Here is a 24009-nt window from a genome sequence, read left to right on the forward strand (position 1 = left end):
CAAATAAATAACATTGGAGTTAATCATAACTTGCCAGTGTGACACAGGTCCCCAGATATGCAATCTGTACATAAACGATGCCCCCCTAAGATGCCAGTGTGCCACAGGTCCCCAAATATATACTATATAAAGCAATATCCATATACTTTGCTGCACTCATTACCCAATATGCCAAAAGTAACAGGTGCTCGTAATGACTGCGGATGGCGCAGCTTACAACAGAACTCCAATCTTGAATATCACCTGCCCCAAGGGGGTTGTAAAATGTTCACCTATCCTAATAAACTTGCAGAAACCACAATTCTGGCACTGGAAGGTGCCCTTATATTTACAACAGGATCCATTCTTTCCTTTCTTGTATTCGCTGTTAACTAGCATATCCGTCAAAGATTTTCTTCTATACGTTATCCGAGGAATCTCTGTAATGTATATAATGATAGTACAGCGCTATAGAAAACAGTAGTTCAAAATACTGTATATATACCATACTACAACAACAAATACAAAAAAAGTGTCCATAAACAAGAAATATTATAAAAATAGTCCTGTGTAGAGATGTATAATAACACTGTGAAGTGACCCAATTATCACGAAGTGTGTCTCAGTGCTTCACTCCACACATCCAACATAATAGGTAGCACTTCTGGGAATGTCAGGGCCTGCAAGAATGAAAGGGTCAGTCCTACCGAAAGGGTGGAGTGTAAGGGTGCCTGGAGATTTCAAATCTCGCCGGCATAGTTCTTGACGAAGTCCCCTCCTGTTTTGGATTGTTGATGCTCCTTCTTTGTGCTCTCAAAATAAATAAAAAATCCAGTAGCAAGGATGGTGAGACATCTATTGCTGTGGAAAGTGTGCAGATTTCAGAGAGAAAGGGGTGTCCAGAAATCTCACCACTATAGAGATCCTTCTTATACGGTGTTGGTGGGTTTTCCTCTGACACCTATATCCCAGATAAGTAGACAGTAGTATTATAATGTGCCACATTGAACTGTCCACTAAACTGTATTTGCCTCACCAGCAGGACCAGCAGTAAGGGTTGGAAGCGATAAATCTCAGACACTAGCCACTATATTCATTTATGAAGCACATTGTAAGTCGTGCTGGGAATAGGAATCCCTGATCACTATTCCGCTTTTCCTTGTGCTGCATTATGAAAACACAGGCAAGATGTGACTCGACAGTGCAATTTCCAGTCGCCTCGCTTGGCCTCTTATCAGATGTGACACAGATTGAATCAGTCAGAGATAGTGCTGCACTTCAATTCTAGAGATTCACAAAAAGTTAACAGACAAATCATTCCACTTTGGAAAAATGGAAAGGCCCCTCAGCCCTCTATCTATTGCTGTGAAGCTGTTGCTAATGCCCGATGATATTTAATATTTGTTTTTTCTCTCAATGAAAATATTTTGCTTGGGTAATTCGAGGGGATGTGTCGGGTAAATCATTTTTTTTTCTTTTAAATCTCCCAATGTGAGCTAAGTGAATGTTGGTAAAATGCCAGGAAAGCTCATTTTTAAGAAGAAAGAGAAAAAAATGTATCATACATTTTTATTTTTTGCGGTATACTGATTTGCGCTGGTCATGGAGATAAACACAAAGTGTACAAGAAGGTAAGCAGGGAAAACATAATTTCCAGTCAGTTATAGGCTTCTAGTCCTGAGCTTTCTATTCCTCCTTGTTCCCCTAAGCCTTGCATACACTGTACATTGGCAGCAGTGGACTTGAAGAAAATTAGCCTAGTGAATGTTAGAAATGTAAAAATGTGATTTTTACAGCTGCTGCTTACTAAAATACACACCTGTTCTTTACATGTTACCGCCATAGCAGTTCAGTTTAAGATAACTTTTCAGATGTTGCTGATGTTGCCTGTATAATACATATTCATACTGATCTGTATTTGCTATTTAAAGCTGCTCGGAATCTTGTGAATTATTCAAAACAAACTGGCAGCGAGGACGATGTAGCCACTTTTCCTTTTACATTATAAAAATTATACACATTGAAAGGGGGGCGCTCGTGAGCAGCCGAGGAAGGTGGCCGCACATTGACTTTCTCCTCACCTCCTGAGCACTTCAGCCATCATCAGCTACATTGAGGAAAAATTTTCTATCTCTTTCATCCCTTTTTCTGTCATAACTAAGAAAACTAATTTTCTGCGGGCTACCGGGACCCGCACACCACAACCGTCACGCGTCGGGGCTTCTGATCTGCATAAAGCTGCGGACTCAATTTCGTCTGACCCCCCACCTTCTCCACCCCGCGTCGCTTAGAGAGCAGTGCTTGTTCTCGGAGGAGGACCATATTCCTTCTACCCAAGTGCCTGACCATATTCCTGCTACCCAAGTGCCAATGGATACATCCTCCCGCAATGCCTCCCTACTGGCTAAGTTAAAATCGATACTGCAGAAGAAGCTTGAATTGGTGACCAACCAGCTGACGGCTTACCTATCATGGGAGCTAAGGAACTGCACAGAGGCCTTGGAAAATAAAGTGGACGGCATTGTGACGGTCGTTGATGGCCACGAACAGCGAGTTAAGACCCTCCGCAGAGACCTCGACTAAGCCTTGCTATGTTTGGAAGAGTTTGAAAATTGAGCCCGCAGGGGCAATCTTCGAGGCCTACCAGAGAACATTACTGACCTAACGTCTACAGTCACGGTGCTCTTCCAGGAGTTAGTCTCTTCGCTCCCTATTAATCCCTCGGAATTCAATGGCATACACTGGGCTTTGGGCCCATCCAAACCGGCGGGTCCACCTCGGGACATTGTCATCAAGTTCACCTACTACGGCACGAAAGAGACCCTCCTCTAAGCAAGCTGGGAGAAGCATGATCTAAGCTTCCAGGGTTATCAATATCAACTCTTTGCGGACCTAGCTTCTGTGACCATCCAGAAAAGGCACCTCATGAAGCCCTTTACCTCCGCTTTATTCACTAGCTATGTAAAATACAAGTCGGGCTTCCCCTTCAAACTCATCCTTACCTACCAAGGTCGCTTTTATGCTGTGAGTACGCCGAAGTCCACCCCAATCTGCATTTAAGATGTTATTGCCATACCTTGGCCTGGAAGCCAAGGTATGGCAATGTTTTTTTCCTTTTCTTTTTTCACCTGGATCCCTGTACCGTTGGCGGTGCACCTCACTTTTGTTCACCCAGTACACTTCATGCTCCATAATTGTTTGGATATATTTCCTCAGTTCTCTGATTCATAACCCCTCCAATGTGTGCTGATTTAGGTGTACTTGTCATTAAGGGCTTGTTCACACCATATGCAGTGCGTTCAGGCCCGATTCCGGCCGGAAAGCACTGCATCGCATTGCGGCCGGCTCACTATTTTGTGTTGGTGGTGGGGGCGTGGCGGGCCATTGAAGTGAATGGCACCGTAGCCACGCCCTCCGGCCGCAATGCGATCGCCCGCACGGGATCGCAGGGCACATTGTGCCTGCGGTCCGGTGCAGTCAAAATAGTGCTTGCAGCATTTTGACCGCACCGGACCGCAAGCACAATGTGCCATGCGATCCCGTGCGGGCGATCACATTGCGGCCGGAGGGCATGCCTATGGTGCCATTCACTTCAATGGTCTGCCATGCTCCCTCCAGCCTGGCAAAAAAAGTGAGCCGACCGCAATGCGATGCAATGTGTTCTGGCCAGAATCGGACCAGAACGCACTGCATTATCGGGGACGCACTAGAGGCGCAGGATCTAAGAAGGGCCAGGTCTTTGACAGAGCGTCTAATGGTGAGTATGATTGGCTGCTGGTCACCTTCCACCTACTCTTTACGCTTTGCCCTCAGCTATGGTCCAATATGCTGGACTTTAACCCCTTCGTGACTGACGACGTACAGTGTACGTCGCCAGCATCGGGGCTGTTTAAACAGACTCCCGGCGACTTTTGCCGCCGGGACTCTGTTTAAACTTGTAGAGCCGACTGTCGGCTTTACAACAGAAGCGATCCTGGCGACTTACCTGTAGTTTTACGTCATTTTCAGGTCTAAAATGTGGAATATAACATGGGTGCAAAAAATGAAAAAAGGGCCTCAGTCATGAAGGGGTTAATCCACCCTATTTCCCATTGCGAGGGGGACGCAACAGGGATGTCCGTTATCCCCAATCTTGTTTGTCCTAGCCCTAGAACCCCTGGCCCTGGCAATCAGGGACAATCCTGATATTTCCGGGTGCAGGTCAGCAATGTAAAAATAATTTGTTTGTGTATGATGAGCTCCTAACTTTTACCAATCCCCTGGTCACACTACCCAACTTATCACAAAATAGCATGTTTTGGATCAATCCACCTCTATTTCGGGCCTTTCGATCAATCCAGATAAGTCTGTGGCTGTGGATGTTTCCTTGCCACCTTACCTCCTTTTCCAATTGCGCTCCAACCTTCCTTTACACTTGGTCTCCCCCTCTTTTCCCTACCTAGGGGTTCACCTTAGAGCCTCCTATTCACTCTTTTTGGCAAATTACTTACCTTTGTTAGGTCACCTTTCCTCTCTGTTGCAGTATTGGGAAGCCCTTGGATTGGTAGAATTAATGCCATCAAGATGTTTTCCCCCCGAAACTTCTCTACTATTTCCGTGCGCTGCCAGAGTGCTTTCATTTTTCCTCCAGGTACTTAAAACCCAAGCTTTAAAATATATTTGGAGAAATAAACGTCCACGTATCCCCCGTGTGACTTTGTATGCTCATCGGCTTAACGGTGGGTTAGGAGTGCCCAACCTTGACAAATATAAGGCAATCCAGATAGCTCAACTCACCCTGCTTCACACTACTAGGTCCTCTGGGTTTTCTTGGAGATACATAATTGTGAGACCCTGTTTCGATCTCTGCTCTCCTCTGGCTTCCCGATTCCGTTCATCCATCCACTCTGTGCCCATGGATGCGTCATAGTCTGAGTCTGTGGGATTCAGTGGCGTCTCCATTTAATCTTTTTTGCCCCTTCAACCCATCACACGCAACCCTCTGTTTCCTCCGGGGAATGAACAACCTGATGCCTTTCATTGGTGGACCACACACCATTTCTCTCATGTCCACCATTTTCTTTCCTCTCGTGGATTTCTAGCATGGTTAACTTTACGGGAAAACCACAATTTCCCTCTGAGGGAACATTATCGTTATTTAGAGTTGTTGCACTGGATTTCTTCTCTCCTAGGCGGCTTGGATCCCCCATATATTAAAACACCTTTTCAGACCATGTGTCTCCATACCCCTGGACCCCGGGTATCATCTCCTCCCTGTACTTAACTTTAAATTCACATCCTGCTTCCTCTTTCCCATCATATGTACACAAATAGCATCTGACTTTTCTACCCTGTGCTTTTCCCATGAGGGGGATTGGTGAGATATCTGGTCTTGTATAGCTAAATGTTCGTTCAACACTTCGATCTTGGAATCTGCTTACAAGGTCCTCATGCAGTGGTACTGGGTCCCTGCACAAATAGCCAAGGTAATCCCAACATGTAGCGATAAATGTTTCAGGGGTTGTAACCAACTGGGGGATTTTTTGCACATTTGGTGGACATGCCCCAAATTGACTTCCTTTTGGTCCAGGGTTTATGGCCCGATATACTCCCTTTTCCATGTTTCTGTCCGTAAAGATCCATGTACGCTCTTTTACACCACAAAATTCCTGATCTTTCATCCTCCCAACATACTGTACTTACCTAACTTTTTTTGGCCGTGCAACAGATAATCACTAGGGCGTGGAAGTCCTTAAAGGAGAACTATGGGGTTAAGGCTTTTCCCCATAGTTCTCCTTAGGGTAACGGGAGGACACAAACTAGCGTCATCACGTCACCCTAGGCTCAGTATACTGAAATGCAGCAGTATACCACGAGCTGCTGCTCGTGGTATACTGAGACGCCGCAGCTGAAGCGGATCCCGACAATTGTGCCGGGATCCGCCCAGCTGCGTGACTGACAGCTGGCTCTGCCTATCTAGAAGCAGAGCCAACTGTACCCGCCCCGTCCGTTCCGCCAGTCAGCGCTTACGGATCGGAGGGGGGAACCCAGCCCCTCCCCTGTCACGGCAGAGAGCCGTGACAGGATCGAGAGGTGAGCGAACGCCGGTATGTGTAGATCACCTCCCGATCTACTGAGCCGACCTGTGACAGTCTCATTGTCACATGTCGGCTAGGACTATGAGGTGAGTGAAAAGCACTCACCTCATAGTTCTTCTTTAAGGGTCCCCTTTCAGGAAGTTTGCTCCCATATGAACTTGATGCTGATCAACAAGAAGATGTCCAGTGTGCTCCTTGATACCCAGGCTAAATTCCTTAAGATTTGGGATCCTTGACTCTCCTATGCCCTCCAGACCCTTGTCTGGCCTGTCTACATTGTACATGATCAGCTATACATTCGAGCCCTTTGTGGAGGTGGGGGGTTGTGGGGACTGTAGCATTTTTTTTCTACCTTTTCTTTCTCTTTCTCTTTTCCTTTTCTCTTTCTTTTTTCTCCTGTTCACTTCTTTTCCTTTCCCGTTGTTCTTGGGGGAATTGGCTGCTGTCCTTACATCTTAGTATACTCATAACTCGTACCCGACGCAGAAGGCCTTTCACAAGTATATGGTTTTATATATATTGCAATACGCTATTATGATGCTTTACCATGTTTGTTCTTTTTTCGGCCTGGAAAGGTTTTCGACCTGTTTTTTTTTTCCTTTACATGTCCAGTGCTCTTTTGAGATCATATTTTCATCTTTTTGTCTAATCCCCTGCATGGGTACTTTTATTGCCTGTTATTGTTTATTAATGTTAAACTCAATAAAATGTATTGTTTAAAATTAAAAATTATGCACACAAATGCATTGTGCATAATGTACTTGCTTAATAAGGCTGGACATGCTGGTAAGAAATATAAATTATAACCTTTAATTTTTATTTTTAATTAATAACTTTTAATTATTGTTAATGGTTGGGTGTAGTTTGAGTGTGTGGTATGTGACTGTTTTTTCATAAGTGTGTGTGTATTTTATTCAGTGTGTGTGTTTTATGAGGGCGTAATATGTATGTTTTATTCAGTGTGTGTGTTTTTATTGAGTGTATGATGTGTGTGTTTTTTAATGCGTGTGTGTGCTTTTAATAAGTGTGTGATATATGTGTGTTTTTAATAAGTGTGTAATGTGTGGTTTTTTTTAATGAATGTGTGATGTGTGTGTAGTGTGTGCTTTTAATAAGTGTGTGATATATGTGTGTTTTTAATAAGTGTGTGATGTGTGTTTTTTTAATGAGTGTGATGTGTGTTTTTTTAATGAATGTGTTGGGAGTGTGTGATGTGTGTGTATTAATGCGTTTTCGATGTGCGTGTGTTTCTTTAATTGTGTAATGTGTGTGTGTTTTATTGAGTGTGATATGTGCGTGTGTGTGTGCGTTTTATTAAAAGTGTGATATATGCGTGTGTTATTGAGTCTCTGTTGTGTGTGTTTTTATGAATATGCATGATTATGGTTGTGTTTTATGAGTGTGTGATTTGTGTGTGTTTTTATGAGTTTGTGGTGTATTTTTGAGTGTGTGATGTGTCTTATGAGTTTGTGGTGTATTTTTATGAGTGTCTGTGAAATGTGTTCATGACTGTATGATTATACAGTATGTGTGTGAGTATATGTGTTTGTCTGTGAGGTGTATAAATCTTTAAATATGTGTTTCCCTATTTTGCCTAAGGCAGAGATGCTGCACGTTTTTTAAACCCTAGTGCCCAAAGTAAAACACAATACCAAACTTCTTTTCAGTGTTGTCAATTTGAGATAAATTGATTTTGCATGCAATTTGGCACTCGGGATCAAAAACGTTAGCCATCACTGGTATAAGAAAACAACAATCAGGTAGTCACCAAACACGCAGAAGGCTAATATAATACAGTAGATATCGTAAGCAAAATATGCATAGGCTTTATTGAATTGCAGTTTAATTTTGGTTAAAGTAGTATTAAGGTCTGGGCATTTTTTACCTTAATGCATTCTCTGCAAGTTCAGAAAACACTTCATCACACCCCTTCGACTCTTTGATTGGTTTTGTAATTTCTGTATATAACTTCTTCAAGGACCACAAAAGATGGGTGCATCTGCAGAATATTAGCTCTCAATTTCCATTGGAACGGTTCAGGAATGCTAAAAGTAATTTATGAAAGCCAGCGATTCTGTCAGATTGGATTTACTCTGAATTTAATTGTTTCTCCAGGAAACCAAAGATGAGGCTCTTCTAATCCTGTTTATGTTGCTGTTTTTTCTTCCTTTTCATTAAAACAATATTTTAAAATCGAAATTTCAAAGCTCTAAATTAGGCATGCACCGATACTTTTCAGATACCAGTGCCGATACTTGGCATTTTCATGAGAACTACCAGGGTTGCAGAGGTTGCAGCTGGGACCTAGCTCTGGCACTCCACCACTGTCCTGAAATCAATAGTCAATATTGTTTTGGAAAAACTGCCACAGGACAATAAACAAAAATGTATCAGTACTTGCAAAAATGGTATTGGTGCATCCCTTTATTTATAAAAAACAAAATCATACATTAAAACAGAGATGTATTAATCCCAGGAGCTCCGTGTGCTCCTTACAAATGACAGCTGCCTCCTAACTTTTGAACATTTGAACTATTTTAAACTCTTGTTACATTCCTGTCTAGGCGTGGCAGCAACTGTCGGACATCTCCTAAATGTTTCCATTACAGCACATGATGGTGGCTACTGATTATGTGTGTAAAGTGTCAATTGCCTGTCCCAGTGATGTCTACTCTCAGTCTGCTGGTACTTAGATTGTTGTCCCTCGTGCTGGAAAATCTGTGTGCAGGGTGAGACTGAGAGTATATCATCATCACAATATGTGTTACTAAAGTGCATAATAGAACTGACTGATATAAGAATTATTTAAAGCATCAGTTGTCACAGGAAAGGTGTACCCACTGAAGGAATTTCCCTCACTTTTTTTTGTGATGGTGACTCCCTTTTTTGGATTTCCCCTCAATTTCTGTCTCAGTGACAATATTCACCAGGATAAATACAGTTGTGAATCTTTCTAGCAGGGATACGGACAGTAATAAAAACTTGATATCGACCCTAATCCGCGGGTGGGTGGGTGAATTGCTTTTCAGATCAGAATTATAGGGTTTATGAATCTCCAGATACAGTTGTGTGAAAAAGAAAGGACACCCTCTTTGAATTCTTTGGTTTAAGTATCAGGGCATTATAAAAAAAAAAAAGCATCTGCCCCTTAGCAGGTCTTTACAAACATAAAGCCAAAATGGAGAAGCCATGTGTGAAAACCTAAGTACACCTTATAATTCAATAGCTTGTAGAACCACTTTAGGCAGCAATTACTTGAAGTAATCGTTATCAGTCTCTCACATCGTTGTGGAGAAATTTTGGCCTACTCTTCTTTACAACGTAGCTCCATTTAATTGAGGTTTGTGGACATTTGTTTATGCACAGCTCTCTTAAGGTCCTGCCACAGCATTTCAATCGGGTTGAGGCCTGGACTTTGACTGGGCATTGCAACACCTTGGTTTTTTTTTTCTTTTCAGCCATTGTAGATTTGCTGGTGTGCTTGGGATCATTGGCCTGTTGCATGACCCAATTTCAGCCAAGCTTTAGCTGTTGGATAGATGGCCTCACATTTGACTTTAGAATACTTTGCTATACAGAGGAGTTCATGGTTGACACACATGACTGCAAGGTGCCTAGGTCCTGTGGCTGCAAAACAAGCCCAAATCATCACCCCTCCACCACCGTTTTTGACAGTTGGTATGAGGTGTTTGTGCTGATATGCTGTGTTTTGTTTTCGCCAAACGGTGCGCTGTGCATTATGGCCAAACATCTCCACTTTGGTCTTATCTGTCCAAAGGACATTGTTCCAGAAGTCTTGTAGTTTGTTCAGATTCAATTTTGCAAACCTAAGCCGTGCTCCCATGTTCCTTCTCCTGAAGAAGGCTTTTCTTTCTCTTGAAGAGGCTTTCTCCTGGCAACCCTTCCAGACGAACCAGATTTTTTCCAATTGTGCTGTCATGACCCAAACCTTTTTTGGCCATAGTTCTCTTTAGGATCACAGGAGGACATTTATTTTTCCTCCTGTGATCCAAAACTCTGCGTATAGTGGGCTATTACCCGCTATATGCTGACGGCACAGAGCTGCGCTGCGTCTGGGAAATATTTTTGGGATCCACCCCACCAGCTGATTGACAGCTGGCTCTGCCTCTCTAGAGGCAGAGCCTGCTGTGCCTGCCCCCTCCCCCATCCGTCCCTGCAGTCAGCACTGGAGGAACGTAGAGGGGAGGGTGGAGTCCTTGCAGGGAGCGGCATCTGACTTTCACCACTCTCTGCCTGCCTCCTTGGCATTGTGTTAACACACACCTGAATGTGCCAGCAAACTGCTAAAACTTTGGCTTTTAAGGGCTAGTTTACTCCAGCCCAAATGCTTTCCGGCCTGATTAGTGCCGGAATGCACTGGATTACATTCTGGTCGGCTCACTTTGTTTTGCGGCGGGAGGGGGCGCGGCAGTGCAGTGAGGTCAATGGCACCGCAGCCACTTCCTCCGGCCGTAGTGCAATCACCTGCACCGCAACACGCACATCAATGCCTCGGTGCGTTCAGAAAAAGTTGTCCATGCAACATTTTTTATGACTGGACAAGAATTCAGGCACTGATGTGCCACGCGTTCCCGTGCAGTTGATCGCACTGCGGCCACAGGGCGTGGCTGTGGTGCCATTGACTTCAATGCATTGCCCCCTCCTGCCTCAAAACAAAGTGAGCTGGCCAGAATGCGATCCAGTGCGTTCCGGCACCAATCTGGCTAGAACGCACTGGGGCTGGTGTGGACTAGCCCATAGAGGTGGCCACACTTGCTGATGATTAGTTAACCCCTTCATGACTGAGGCCTTTTTTTCATTTTTTTGTACCCATGTTATATTCCACATTTTAGGCCTGAAAATTACTTAAAACCCCCCAACATTATATATTTTCTGAATGAAGGACATTTGATTAGCAGCACCTAGCTGCAACTCAGCCTCTTAATTCCTATGGAAACAGTAACGGTGTACTTGTTTTTCACACATATCTTCTCCATTTTGGCTTTATGTTTATTAACAACAAAAAACAATGGCACGGTGTAATATGTCATGTGTTGTTGTTCCTCTGAGGTTGTGTTTACCTAATTTTTAATCCAGAGGACCAGATGGTTTTTAATATATACTGATACCTTTGTTCTAGGCAGCAGCAATGGCACATGATAATGAGGACCGAATCTGACTGCAGTTCAGGGCCTCTGTTCAGGCATATCTGGATTTATTCCAGGGGGTTCAGGTATGTGTGTACTGGTTCTTATGGCATGGTGTGGCTCGCAGTGAGTGCTAAGCTCCTTGTACTAAAGAAATTATTAGCAGGACTCCTCATAGTGGAATTGTTTTGTCCTTTGCTTTGTTTATGGCATTTTTTTCTCCTTCTCTATCTTCTGGTGTATTCAATAAGGTTTGTGATAGATACACCACTGTTCTATCCTTTTGGGATTTGTAATACTGTGACCACACACCAGCCAACCAGTGCCTGCATGTAAATCAGGGACCTAGTGCTGCTAAGCCACGGAAACTGAGCACGCTCTGGACTGTATTATTTTGGAAGGACTTGTAATACCTAATTATAATTTGTTTACTAATATGAATTCCAAATATTTAAAATGATACTTTTTAAAATAAAGTTAGGTTCAAAAGAGCAGTGAATCAGCATGGATGATATTAATTCAATTGTATGTATAAAGAAAAACAGCAATATTTCCTGGCAAATAGTCTGAACCCAGGGCACTGTGAACCACGTGTCTGCTGAATAAAGATATATTCTATATGAAGCTTTAACTACAGAGACCATTACATGCTCTGTAGGTGTTGATCTGCCACTTTTATTCCCAGGTGCGTCACTGACTGCCTTTGTTCTTGTACAAGCTTCCCCCCCCCCCCACAAACAGTGACAGAAAATAAAAATAACAGTTTCTATATGTTCTTTATTATAGAATTCTGTGCCGATCTTGATGCCTTGTCCTAATCAGCTGTTGCTCAGCATCCATATGATTACTTGCTCCTTTTCAGCTTTGTCAATAAAGCCTGAAGAAGGGATCTGAGGCATCCCGACAGCTTTTAAGTTAGCCAATAAAGGGTATCCCTTAAACACCAAACTTCTGCATTGTCAGATGTTTATGAATACATTAATAAATCTAAAGATCTAAAGAGCTAGACAACTCCAACATGGATATAGTAAAAAAACAAAAACCTAAATGAGACTTACCAAGGAGCTAGTAGTACAACTAGGCATAAATTTCAGTTTGTGTCCTCCAAGACCTAGCCTGAATCATTATGAGATATTCCCGTCTCACAAAGAGATTAGAGCTACATTAAACAAATATTGGCACTTATATCAAAAGAGAAGTAAAGCCAAACCTGTTTTTGACGTTACTTCTCTTTTGGGTCACAAAAGTACATTTACTAAAGTACTAATTTGACCCAAAGTCAGCATATAGTGGGCTACTGGCCACTATCTGCTGACGGCACAGAGCCACACTGCAGCCAGGAAGGATCCTGACAATATTGTCAGGACCTACCGAGCTGCCTGATTGACAGCTTGCTCTGCCTCTCTGGCAGTAACCCACGCAGGCTCTAAATATAGGGAGTATATTTTACTCCCCCAATTATTTTCCTTTAACTAGTCTCCCTATAGCTTATACATATTTTAATGATACTACACAGTTGGTATTCAAACACTCAAAGTCCATCAGAGGCTTAGTATTACATAGTCACTATCAAGCAGAATATAGTACATTGGTCCTCTATCAAAGGCACATTTGTATGTAGCCTCTGCGCACATTCTTTGGATTAATGAAGGCAGTAGTTTTGAATTAACAAATGGTTCTTTATTTAAATCACATCATTATACATCATGTGATACTCCAGGCATAGTTTATCAAATGACTTGTAAATGTGGGGTGTTCTATGTGGGGGAAAACTAAACGCCAATTTAGATGTTGCATATACAATCATATATATGCGGTGGGAAGGTTTCAACCCCTATTGGTAGACATGTGGGTCTCCAACATAATTTTAATTCATCATTTATTTTAGGGATCTCCCGATACTATTTTTTCAGGAACAAGTACTTTCAATCAGGTACTTGCCGATACCAATTACGGATACTTTTTCTCAAAGGGACGTGTGAAATTTTTTCTAAAACATCACAGACTATGATTTTAGGGCAGTTTCTTTACAATTATAAAAAGAACTGTAACTCAATCCACGATTATTCAGCAATGGAGAACAACAACCAGCAATGGAGGACTACAGATCCCATTAATCCTTGATTATACAGCAATGAAGAATGGTAACCGGCTATAGAGGAATACAAATCTCAGCAATCAATGATTGAATTATTCAGCAATGGAGAATGGGAACCAGCAATCATGGATTGAGATTTGTAGTCCTCTATAGCCGATTGCAATTCACTATTGCTGCATAATCACTGATTATACAGCAATGGAGAATGGCAACCAGCAATAGAGGATTACAAATCTCATCAATCCATGATTAAACAGCAATTATACAGGGCTGCGTGTGGCCTCACCAGGGCTGTGTGTGGCCTCACCAGGACTGTGTGTGGCCTCACCAGGGCTGTACCAGCTATTGCCAGGCTCTCCAGGGCTGCGTGCGGCGTCTCACGTGGGCTGCATTTGCGCCTCACGGGGGCTGCGTTTGCGTCTCACCGGGGCTGTGTTTGCGTCTCACCGGGGTTGCGTTTGCGTCCCTCCAGGGCTGCAGGTGGGGCTTTCCAGGGCTGTACCGGCTATTGTTGGGCGCCGGCCCCTCCAGCGCTGCGATCGCATCTCACCAGGGCTGTACTAGCTATTGCCAGGCTCTCCAGGGCTGCGTGCAGGTCTCCCCAGTGCTGCGCGTGGTACTCGCCACGGCTGCGTTTAGGTCTATCCAGGGCTCTGCAGGTGGGCTGTCCTGTGCTGTGCCGGCGCCAGGAAGTAGGAGGAGGCAATGTATGGCCGGACCGGCATTGTCAAAGACAGGTCCCTAGCAAGCTTTTGGCCTTTAGAATCGGGGCATTTTCACATGCACAAGTACTCGGGAAAATGGCCTGTATCGGTACCAATACTAGTATCGGTATCGGGACATCCTTAATTCATTACATTTTTGCATTGGACTATGTACATGCCAACCTAAGAGGTGGTGATTATAATAAGGAAATTATGAAGCAAGAGATGATGTTTGAGCACATGTATGTATAGATTTCAACATTTGGTAATGATTGTCACCAATGTGTGGGTTACATGGCATCTTACAGGAAATGGTATACATGAATATGTGATATCCATTACAGTCTTTGGTTTGGGTAATGCCCGCTGTGGGCAATGTTGAATTTCTCCTTATCCTGCCCCTATATTTTTTTTGCTCCCCCACTGTTTCCTCTCCTTATGGCTGGCTGACTCCTTGCCCTGGGCTGTCCTAATCATTCTGAGAGGAGGATGAAGTAGGCTGGACTGGGGGAAGTGGGAGGAGCTGCCTGTTGATGTCTTTCCGCATGCGCTGTTGAATTGACAGACACGTATGCATGCTCCTGCATCATGTACAACGCCTGACATCTGCTGTACATCGGCATGATGATGTCACCTGCTGATGTTTTTGGCGTTTATAATAGAAATAGAGCCGAAATAGATGGAAGTATAGGATACATCTTTAAAATGCTTTTTCACTCTATTCAAAGAAATAGAACATATAGCCTAACTTGGGAATACGAATAAGCTGGGCTTTGGAAGAAACTAAGCTCTCTGTACTTTTTGTCTTTAAGGTACACTTTGATAATTTTATGAATGGTATTAACTACTTTAAATAAACTAGGCTTTACAGTATTTAGAGCTGAACTACATATGGTAATGTCGTGTTCTAGGTTCATAATACTGTAGGAACATTGCCCAGATGCCGGTGTAACTTCAGTAGTGTATGCCCTTATTTGATCTATATGTACCAGATGTGACTGGTTTCTCATTCTATAATAATAGACGTGATCTTAATGTAAGAGCGGATGCACTTTTACCACTTAAAAAGGTTCTAGATTTATATAAAATATTTCAGATTTTTTGTTTTGTGGTCTGTGAGGTTGTCTTGTTTGCTCTGTGCGTTGTAATATACTTCACTACAGTCTCCATGGGGATGTGGTTTGTCCCTCTTATATGTGACGTCATTTTGTTGTAAGTGGCTGGAAAATATATGTGTTTTGTAAATTCATATGATTTGGGTATACATCTGGAGTCACGTGCCATGTGTAGTAATTTGCATTTGAAAATATATTGCAATGTTACCTTTTAAAGAAAACTTGTTTTAATTTATTAACTATGATTGCTGAGATGTTTCATATTCTCTGAGGAATGGTATACTCAGCAGGAGGAAGTGAAACAATGGGGATTTAACATTTCTGTTTCTGGGAGTATCAGGATTAATGTACGAGGTGCTGGTGCTAAAACGTTTTGTCACATTTACCTCTATGATTCTCAGCTCCCTGCTGGAGATCTCTGTTTAGACATCACGTAGCAGCTACGATGCAGTTAATGACATTACCCAGAATTCCTTTCTCTGACTTTAGTGGTTTATTTATATATCAGTTTTACAGAGACTTGCTGGATGGTGTTGGGCTTATTCACTAAAAAAAGTGCAAAGTGCAGTAACTCAGAAAACCAATGATCAGTTCTACAAGTCTGATCAGAGAAAGTACAAACGCTAATTGTCTGCTTTTGGTGACTGTTTCTGGTTTTATTTTATAAAATGCAGTGTCCCTTAAGCATTAGCAAGCAAAATGTTTCTTACTGCACTGGGATTTATAAAAGGTAATGTGATATTTCTTGCAGCACTCTGCACATATGAGAATAGAAATATGACAGCTGCCATTGTGGACTTCTTTCAGGCTCTTCCATCCTGATCCTTTCTTTTTAGTCATTTAGCAGGTTGCTGACATTTCAGCCTTCTGGCTATATGCTTGATGCACCTTTAAGGCCGGGAACATGCTTCCCCAGTGCTTTATGTTCTATGTTAATGTGCATTACGTGTGTTTACTTTTCAGTAGGCTGCCAGTGCAATCCTGTGCGACCAAAACTGCACCTGTCCCTTGTTGCAACATGCTGCAGCGCAGGTGAGTTGCCCTTCGTGCATTCAAATTCAATGGCATCTCCAGTATGTGTGGTACTGCGCAACGCAGGCATAACAGAAAGTAGAAATGACGTTTGTGATTAATACCAGAAAATAACCGCTCGATGGTATCGATCTTCTATTACAATCAAATTTAGGTTGATTGAAAACGATTGTCTCACGTGGAACATGCAGCAAAGTGATTTTTTTGCAGCAACTGCTTCTTTGCTCAGACATGCAGCTGTCTAGATGAAAATAAAAGGCAGCAAGACATCTGCCTGTCCTGAAAACCGCCAGACCTGTCCACCATGTGCTTGGACACTCAGTCCATGAAAAAAAGACCATACATAGTGATCACCATTCCTTTATGATTTTGATTTACCAACAAGCTGATGGTCAGTAATGCTTATTATTCCCCCTACCTGGAGCAGTCCCTGTGCCATGTATGTAGTCCAGTTTTACATTACATGTTGGTGCAGCGATAAGATGAATATCTTAATATCAGAGAGAGGATATGAGTAATTTTAAAAGGGGGGGGGGCTGAAGTTGAAGCGAGGGCGCTGCACGCTAAGTGCAAATGTGAATGAGAATGTGATGGATTCTAGGCACTGAAGTGAATGAGTAAGGGATGGATTCTAAACACTGAGGGGAATGAGAAGGGGATGACTTCTAAGCACTGTGATGAATGAGAAGGGTATGGATTCTAAGCACTGAGGGGAATGAGAAGGGGATGAATTCTAAGCACTGTGGTGAATGAGAAGGGGATGGATTCTAAACACTGAGGTGAATGAGAAGAGAATCAAGTCTAAACACTGAGGTGAATGAGAAGAGAATTGGTTACTAAGCACACAGGTAAATGAGAAGGGCATGGATTCTAAGCAATGAGGTGAATGAGAAGAGGATGGAGTCTAAGCACTGAGGTGAATGAGAAGAGGATGGAGTCTATTCACTGAGGTGAATGAGAAGGGAATGGATTCTAAACACTGAGGTGAATGAGAAGGGGGTGGAGTCTACTCACTGAGGTGAATGAGAAGGCAATGGATTCTAAGCACTGAGGGGAATGAAAAGAAGATGAATTCTAAGCACTTTGGTGAATGAGAAGGAGATGGATTCTAAGCACTGAGGTGAATGAGAAGTGGATGGATTTTAAGCACTGAGGTGAATGAGAAGGGGATGGAGTCTAAACACTGAGGTGAATGAGAAGGGGATGGATTCTAAACACTGAGGTGAATGAGAAGGGGATGGATTTTAAACACTGAGGTGAATGAGAAGGGGATGGATTCTAAGCACAGAGGTAATTGAGAATGGGATGGATTCTAAACACTGAGGTGAATGAGAAGGGGATGGATTCTGAGCACTGAGGTGAATGACAAGGGGATGGATTTTAAGCACTGAGGTGAACGAGAAGGGGATGAATTCCAAGCACTGAGGCGAATGAGAAGAGGATGGAGTCTAAGCACTGAGGTGAATGAGAAGGGAATGAATTCTAAGCACTGAGGTGAATGAGAAGGGAATGTATTCTAAGCACCCAGGTGAATGAAAAGAGGCTGGAAGCTAAACACTGAGATGGAAAAAAAAAGAGCTGGAATCTAACCTCTGTGGTAGAAATGATCTCTTCATTATGATTGAGTGCCAGTAAAATTCGACCTACCTGCTGTTTGCAGACGGGCCCAAATATCTCTATTTCACAGACATCTGCGAGTCCTTTTAAATGTTTTTATTTTCCCAGTTACATATACTGCTGTGACTATTGACATCAAAATTACAGCTCAGCCTTAGAAAATGAGAGCACATCCAAAGGAATGCTTGATGAGTCAACTTACACATCTACATCATTATACAGGAGATGTAAACACAGACAATTAGAAGCTGATACAACCTGTATTAGCCCTGGATGAATTTATAGGGAACTTGGGAACAGCAGCATAGTGTGAGATGACACAAAGCTGATATTGCAAGTGGCTTTTTATGTTTATCAAAACATATTTGTTAGTCTGACCCAAAATGAGACTTGTGTACAGATTAAGCATCAGTATCTGTTTTTTCCTGGAAGAAAGACCCGTTTTTTGTCCACCGCAGATAATAGTGCTGGAGTGAGCAATTTGTATTAATGACATTGTTAATGAGATATTTGTAAACTACAGCAGCTCTTATTTCAGCCCCGCGTGTGGCTAGCGGTGAGTAATGATGGCCGTCAGTGGTGGTAATAAATTGCGTTGTCGCAGCTCGGCTTGTGTTTTGAAAGTCACCCGCTGATCATTATTGGGCCTCATTGTTTATCTGTTATATCTAGAATAAATGGGGCCCAGCCATGCCATTGTGGAGCAGAACATTAAGTCACAGAGGACAGTCGTTCAGCACTGAAAGAAATACCCTTTCTTATTAGTTTTGTTAATAATGAGCCGTGTCGGAGTTATCAGCTTTTTTTTTTAAAGCTGATCTCCAGGTATAAATATTTATGGATGCTTACATTGTGAGTAACCATAAATATTTATACCTGGAGATCAGCTTTAAATTTTATTCTTACTTTTTTCCAGATGTCTAAAAGCCATTCATGTAATGTGCTGGGCCCTCTTCCTCTTTAAATCTCCAGGTGGTAGGTTGGTTTTGGATGATGTCACCGCCATTTTCTGTATCAATACACTGTGAGCGCTGGAGCCATTTAGGGGATGGGGGTCAGAATTAGGGATGCACCGATATATCGGCTGAAAATGGCACTTTTGGCTAAATGCCAAAAGTGGCATTTTCCTGCCGATACATCGGCACATCCCGGGTTTCCTCCCCGCAGGGCACTGCTCTGTGTCCTAGCGGGGAGGAGAGAAAGTGACAGCCGGCCGAGCGCTGCGGGAGGAGAGCCCTGTGAGCGGCCGGTGTCTCTCCTCCCACACCGCTCGGCCGCCTATCACAGGGCGGCAGATCGGTGTGGGGGCAGAGACAGCGCTGTCACAGGAGGCTGGATTCTCCTCCCGCACCGCTCACTCAGCCTCCTGTGACAGCGTGTCAGAGAGGAGAGCAGGCTACGAACACTCAGTGATCGCTGAGTGTTTGTAGATAATTGAGGACATGGTATGTGGACTATATCCTCAATTATGAATGAATGGGAGTCAGGGCTGTAGCCACCATGGGGCGAGTGAGGCACTCGCCTCAGGTGCAGCTGAGAGGGGGCGCAGTCAGGGCCACACACTCATGCACACATATTATTAGACATGTGCAAAGACTGAACATTTGTTTCGGACGAAATGAACGGAAACTAAAAATGGTTTCATTAGTTTCATTAAACGGAAACATTTTTATGCTATTTTGGATTTGGCCACCAGCGCATTCTGCACATGCGTGCCGCCATCCTGGAGGCAGGGAGCATGACATCACATAATGCTGCACGTGCATGGCATTGAGTGACATCACACGTCTGTTAGGGGGCACAATTTTTTATTCTTGCCTCGGGTGCAAAAGGAGCTAGCTACAGCTCAGATGGGAGTGATCTATATCACCTCCTGTTCATTCATAATTGTGGTTATAGTAAACACACTATGTCCTCATGTTATCAATGAACAAGAATACTCAGGATTCCTGTTCATTGATAACAGGGGATACAGAAAAAGAGATTGAGGACTTTGTGTTCTCAATCTCTTTTTCTATTTTAAAAGATGGTGCACCTCTAGTCAGAATGACTACACTAGGGCTGCAACTAACGATTATTTTTATAACCGATAGCCGATTCATCAAAAAATCGGATAAAAAAAGGACCATCTGTTATTTTAAATAAAATACACAAATGGAGTGTTACAAACATAAAGATATAAAACTGTATGCACATTTTTTGCTCTCACACCGCACTGGAGCGCAGGACATTGCAGTACAGCGCGTTCCAGTACAGGTGATCACACAGCGGGCAGAAGGGGCATTTGGGATGCCATTGAAATCAATGGCACCACAAGGCACATCCCGGAGCAGAATTTTCAGGCCAAAACCAAAAATGAAGCTTGCCACCATCTAAATATTTATTATAAAAGCCCAGTCATCAGTTTAGCGTTAGCCATGAATATTGGCCTGAAAATTAATGCTCTCACTCTGGGGCATGTGGCAATACCTGACATGTGTAGCACAATCATCGGTTTTCTACGTAGGTACACCGACTTGTGTTTCCGTTAGTATGTGCGCGTTCGTAGGGTTGGGGGACTTCACATTTTTTTGGGGGGTATTTTTAATTAAATTTTTTCAACTAATTTTTTTTTACCCCATTGCTATCACATCGTGGGGCTCACAATCCCCCTATGTGATAGCACATTGGAGGTGACAGATTCTCTTTAAGGTGATAGTAGGGGTCTTTTTGACCCCTACTGTCACCTTTCCACGTCACTGGGGAATGACAGCTGTCTGCTGAGGCAGCTAAATGTTAACACAGCAGGCAGTGGCGAGGAGGAAAAGCCAGCCTGCTATTGGCTATTTTACATTGCAATAGCAGGCTGGCTATTGCACCCGCCTGCAGTCAATCAGCAGAGGAGGGAACTGACGTCACAAGCGGAAGAATGGGGGGCACCAGCAGAGTAACGGTGGCACCAGCAGGGGCATGCAGAAGTCGGCGATTTCGACAGAACGCTGGTTGCAGCAGTCTGTGTCTCCGCTGCCACTGTTCACACCATGTCCGGACCAGAACGTTTTTTTCTGCACCTGAAATACATCCCAATTTATTCCTATGGTATTTTGCGGCTCTGTTTACACCAGTGAAGTCCGTTCCAGTGCGAGGAAATAAAAATGGCATGCACTGATACCAGTTTTTCAGTATCGAGTATATTTTTTTCACCAATACCACCAAAACCGATACTGGTGCCATGTTCCCCGATTATCAGGTAGCTGGGCGGCGGGTCAAAAAAATAAAAACATTTTCGGTTTTGGCCTGACAATTATTTTTTTTTATTTCGGTTTCGTTTAGGTTTTTAAATTTCTATTTTGGTGCACCTCTAGTCAGAATGACTACACTAGGGCTGCAACTAACGATTATTTTTATAACCGATAGCCGATTCATCAAAAAATCGGATAAAAAAAGGACCATCTGTTATTTTAAATAAAATACACAAATGGAGTGTTACAAACATAAAGATATAAAACTGTATGCACATTTTTTGCTCTCACACCGCACTGGAGCGCAGGACATTGCAGTACAGCGCGTTCCAGTACAGGTGATCACACAGCGGGCAGAAGGGGCATTTGGGATGCCATTGAAATCAATGGCACCACAAGGCACATCCCGGAGCAGAATTTTCAGGCCAAAACCAAAAATGAAGCTTGCCACCATCTAAATATTTATTATAAAAGCCCAGTCATCAGTTTAGCGTTAGCCATGAATATTGGCCTGAAAATTAATGCTCTCACTCTGGGGCATGTGGCAATACCTGACATGTGTAGCACAATCATCGGTTTTCTACGTAGGTACACCGACTTGTGTTTCCGTTAGTATGTGCGCGTTCGTAGGGTTGGGGGACTTCACATTTTTTTGGGGGGTATTTTTAATTAAATTTTTTCAACTAATTTTTTTTTACCCCATTGCTATCACATCGTGGGGCTCACAATCCCCCTATGTGATAGCACATTGGAGGTGACAGATTCTCTTTAAGGTGATAGTAGGGGTCTTTTTGACCCCTACTGTCACCTTTCCACGTCACTGGGGAATGACAGCTGTCTGCTGAGGCAGCTAAATGTTAACACAGCAGGCAGTGGCGAGGAGGAAAAGCCAGCCTGCTATTGGCTATTTTACATTGCAATAGCAGGCTGGCTATTGCACCCGCCTGCAGTCAATCAGCAGAGGAGGGAACTGACGTCACAAGCGGAAGAATGGGGGGCACCAGCAGAGTAACGGTGGCACCAGCAGGGGCATGCAGAAGTCGGCGATTTCGACAGAACGCTGGTTGCAGCAGTCTGTGTCTCCGCTGCCACTGTTCACACCATGTCCGGACCAGAACGTTTTTTTCTGCACCTGAAATACATCCCAATTTATTCCTATGGTATTTTGCGGCTCTGTTTACACCAGTGAAGTCCGTTCCAGTGCGAGGAAATAAAAATGGCATGCACTGATACCAGTTTTTCAGTATCGAGTATATTTTTTTCACCAATACCACCAAAACCGATACTGGTGCCATGTTCCCCGATTATCAGGTAGCTGGGCGGCGGGTCATGATCCTCCGCCCGGCTTCCTGATTGCATGGAAAGCCATTGTTCTATTGAAAGAACACCGGCTTCACTTCCCGAGGCTGACTGGCCAAGCTGCCTAGCAACAAGTGATGCCGGGTTCCTAGCCAATCAGGAAGCCGGGCTGCATGTCATGACCAGCTTCCCGATTGGCTAGGAAGCCGGCTTCACTTGTTGCTAAGCAGCCTGGCTTCCTGACCAATCTCCCTTCCAGCGATCTCTCTCTTACCGGAAGTTCCTGTATTGGAGGTAAGCATCGGAGCATTTGGGCGAGTACAAGTGCTCGCCCAAATACTCGGAATTGGCACCGATACTGGTTTCGGTGCATCCCTAATGTAAATGCATGCAAACACACTGAACTGCTCCTAAAAGTCCATTTTAAGCTTAAAAATGCACTAGAACGCATCAAAAACGCACTGCACCGTAATTTTAGATCTGTTCCACATCTGGTCTGAACATGGTGTGAACAAGCCCTCAACCCAGAAGACTGAGGACATCTTGTGGCAGAAAGCAATTACTGCGGGGAATAGAACCAGAGAGAAGGTGACTATTGCAGCTGGAGCTACTTTTTGGATGGATTAAAAATCGGAATGGAATGGGGGTTTACCTGTAACCAGGATCTCTTGGATAAGTAGTTGTGTGCATGGAACCCGTCACAGTGTAATATGGAAATCACTCTGGCAGAATATTGTAAATGATTATCTGCAGCATTGAACCCCCAGCCGCAGGACAATTTCCACTGCTGAGTTGGAGGTTTATATAGGCAAGTCCTCTTACATCACTGATCCTACTTCCCATTTGACAGATTCCATTTAAAGGGAAACGTCTGTGTTCCTGACAAAAGTGATATGGAGAGGCAGGGCAGTGAAATCCTTAACTTTGTAAATAATATGTATTACACAGGCTACCACATTACATTGGTACGGGTTCTTAAGGTTTCACATGTCTTAGTTCAGCAAGCAGCTATGTTGTCTGATTGCAGCTGTCTGCAGGACATACAGTAACATGATGTGTGTCCACAATTCTCTCAGGGATCACACAGATACTTCCAGAGTCTGTTTAAGTTATTCACCTGTTATATGTTTCCTGGATGGGATTGCTCCACATTCTTCAAAACATCTCATTGTCGTGCCCGCCCCCCGCGTGCTATCCTACTGGTAAACTGGTGCAGCAACAGAAACCTTCCTCTATATTCCCACTTGTGTCCTTCTTCTTTGTCTATTGTGTCACATTTTCTTTAGTGTCAGTCCATCTGCAATTAATTTTTCAGTTTTCAGTTCTGGACAGTTTTGTGATATTTGAGTCCCCATCTAGTGTTTCATACCTTGAACTTCAGTGGTCCCTGGCCCTACTCACTATAATAGGGGTATCACTCTCTCTAGTGGGGGTTTGACTTGTTTTATATACAGATGGAGGCTGCTGAGATGGGAGCACTGGAAAGAGGCTTTGTCCTGAGCCCCTGAGGGATATAAGGAACTGGTGGGGGGATTCAGCTTCCCAGCTTCCTTCCACGCTAGAATTGACATTTTTGGTGGGCTGTTTCTTTACTATCCCATATACAAACCCGGCAGGTAATGTTTGATTTGCCTTTAGCAGCCAGCCTGATCATTCAGTCAATTGTTGTACCTGTACTGGATTATTGACAGCTAGATTTGGGTTGCTATGGGTGACACCT

The 24009-nt window shown here is 43.4% G+C and overlaps 1 protein-coding gene across 1 annotated transcript in view; it reads left to right on the forward strand.

Annotated features, from left to right (window-relative positions):
• Positions 1-24009, forward strand: part of DAB2IP (DAB2 interacting protein) — a gene marked incomplete at its 3' end in the record, with an annotated part of 219584 nt that overhangs the window by 64352 nt on the left and 131223 nt on the right. The gene's annotated exons all lie outside the window — the stretch shown is intronic.

The sequence above is a fragment of the Nanorana parkeri genome, unplaced genomic scaffold (assembly GCF_000935625.1).
Source record: "Nanorana parkeri isolate BGI_ZX_2015 unplaced genomic scaffold, ASM93562v1 scaffold770, whole genome shotgun sequence".
NCBI lineage: Eukaryota > Metazoa > Chordata > Amphibia > Anura > Dicroglossidae > Nanorana > Nanorana parkeri.